This window comes from Megalopta genalis, unplaced genomic scaffold, assembly GCF_051020955.1.
Source record: "Megalopta genalis isolate 19385.01 unplaced genomic scaffold, iyMegGena1_principal scaffold0225, whole genome shotgun sequence".
NCBI lineage: Eukaryota > Metazoa > Arthropoda > Insecta > Hymenoptera > Halictidae > Megalopta > Megalopta genalis.
In genome coordinates this window covers 260001-262500 of record NW_027476294.1, presented here as the reverse complement: position 1 = coordinate 262500, position 2500 = coordinate 260001, and the positions used below count along the sequence as shown (strand labels likewise).

General features: G+C 55.4%; 1 pseudogene; it reads left to right on the top strand.

The window, feature by feature from the left end:
- LOC143262866 (large subunit ribosomal RNA) overlaps positions 1-2500 on the top strand; it is a 6921-nt pseudogene that overhangs the window by 1856 nt on the left and 2565 nt on the right.

Sequence of the window (2500 nt, the reverse complement as noted above, 5' to 3'; positions counted from 1 at the left end):
TGGAGCCGCCGTCGGCGCAGATCTTGGTGGTAGTAGCAAATACTCCAGCGAGGCCCTGGAGGACTGACGTGGAGAAGGGTTTCGTGTGAACAGCCGTTGCACACGAGTCAGTCGATCCTAAGCCCTAAGAGAAATCCTATGTAGATGAGGTGTCCTAAGACGTTAAACACTTGTAAAAAAAACGCAGCTATTTTATTATTTTTTTTATTATTATATAAATCGCAGCATATTTTGTTATTATATACATGCACAAAAAACACCCATTGGGCGAAAGGGAATCCGGTTTCTATTCCGGAACCCGGCAGCGGAACCGCATACCATTCGGGCCCTCGTAAGAGTGTTCGTCGGGGTAACCCAAAATGACCTGGAGACGCCGTCGGGAGATCCGGGGAGAGTTTTCTTTTCTGTATAAGCGTTCGAGTTCCCTGGAAACCTCTAGCAGGGAGATAGGGTTTGGAACGCGAAGAGCACCGCAGTTGCGGCGGTGTCCGGATCATCCCCTCGGACCTTGAAAATCCAGGAGAGGGCCACGTGGAGGTGTCGCGCCGGTTCGTACCCATATCCGCAGCAGGTCTCCAAGGTAAAGAGCCTCTAGTCGATAGATTAATGTAGGTAAGGGAAGTCGGCAAATTGGATCCGTAACTTCGGGATAAGGATTGGCTCTGAGGAGCGGGGCGTGTCGGGCTTGGTCGGGAAGCGGGTCTGGCTGACGTGCCGGGCCTGGGCGAGGTGAACGGCTCTCGTGGCTGGGATCCGAGCTCGGTCCCGTGCCTTGGCCTCCCGCGGATCTTCCTTGCTGCGAGGCTTCCGTGGCGTTTCCCATCGGTGCGGTCGTCCTCTTCGGCCGCCATTCAACGCTCAGCTCAGAACTGGCACGGACTAGGGGAATCCGACTGTCTAATTAAAACAAAGCATTGCGATGGCCCCCACGGGTGTTGACGCAATGTGATTTCTGCCCAGTGCTCTGAATGTCAACGTGAAGAAATTCAAAAAAGCGCGGGTAAACGGCGGGAGTAACTATGACTCTCTTAAGGTAGCCAAATGCCTCGTCATCTAATTAGTGACGCGCATGAATGGATTAACGAGATTCCCATCTGTCCCTATCTACTGGCGGTGGCGGTCTGTGGCCACCCAGGGCGGGAGATAACCCCCGAACTAGCCCTCGCGTAGGAGGGTTGATCGGCCGAGTCGATGGGTGTATCGGCGATGAAGGCATTAGAGACCGTCAGTGCGTCGTACATGTAGTACTTCGCATAATGGCGAGGCCCTGATTTAGCATACGGGCTGTGGCGTGTTCTTTGTACAGCACTGTATGTGCTGTATGACTTCCGACTGGGGAACTGTTGTCACTCGTGGCATCAGTTCCCCAGTTTACGTTAAACGGTTTTTCAGACCGTTTTTCGTGGGCGGAACACGCCACTAGACAACACTCCGCTGGGCTCAGGAATACATGGGATGCAATCAATCCCCTGGGCAACCCAGGCCGCAAGGGGCAAACGTGCCCTAGCCACACTTGAGCCTCCACGAAAAAGGTACCGCTGGATAGCTCGTGTTCTTAAATACGCAGCGAACTGAACGAAGTGTGGTGGAGAGGAAGAGGCAGCCTCTCCGACTGCTGTCTCCCACGTGTTTGCCGTGCGTGGCGACCCTTGTCGTCGGAAAAGAGGATCCTGGGATCTGAGGGGGCCCTCTCCTGCGGGTGAGACGTCCCCAACACGTACCTTTGGCCTCTGCTTCGGCTAGATGGGCGGCTGGACGAGAAAAGCAGCCCTGGTCCAGTCAATCGGCTTGGAACGACCACACGCTTCGGGCAAGTGGGTTCTGCTGGGCGAGGACGCGGGCTGGGTAAGGAAACCGACCCAGCCAGCAGACTATATTCGGTGCGTAGCCCTAACTCAGCCTTTGGCGGGTTCCAAATTGTGTGGGTCGGTGGTGGCCGGGGAGCGCACTGGATGAAAGACCAAGACACATTATGGGTCTTAATAAAATTAATGAACAAAAAACTAAGCGTCCAAAGACGACGGGTCCAGCTCCTACTCGGAGTGAAGCCGTCGCCGCAGACGCGGGAACTGCAAATGCAGCTGTCAGTCCCCCCGCGTCTGTGAGAAAGACAAGATCCGGGAAGGTGATCAATATCGCCAATCCTCGTGTGATCTTGCAAAGATGTGTGACTCCCACGCGAGCGGTCTCGGTGAAAACCGAGCCCACGGTAGAAGGTACGCCGGACACCGGTAACGTGGAAGTAATCGAACGAGTCGGAGACACGTCACTCGTGAAGGTGCAGTCGGCACCCGAGCGTGTCGAGGACCCTACTGGTGACGGTTGGCAAACCGTCACCAAAAAGACGAAGCGAGCCAAGCCGGGCGCACCCACCGGCAAGGCCGCAGTAAACCGGGCCAGGAGACCGAAGGGGACGTTCTCCGGGCAGAAGGTACGGCCTCTCGATCTCGTAAGAGACGAAGCCTTTAGGCGAGTGTCCGAAATACGGACCTTTTGCTTT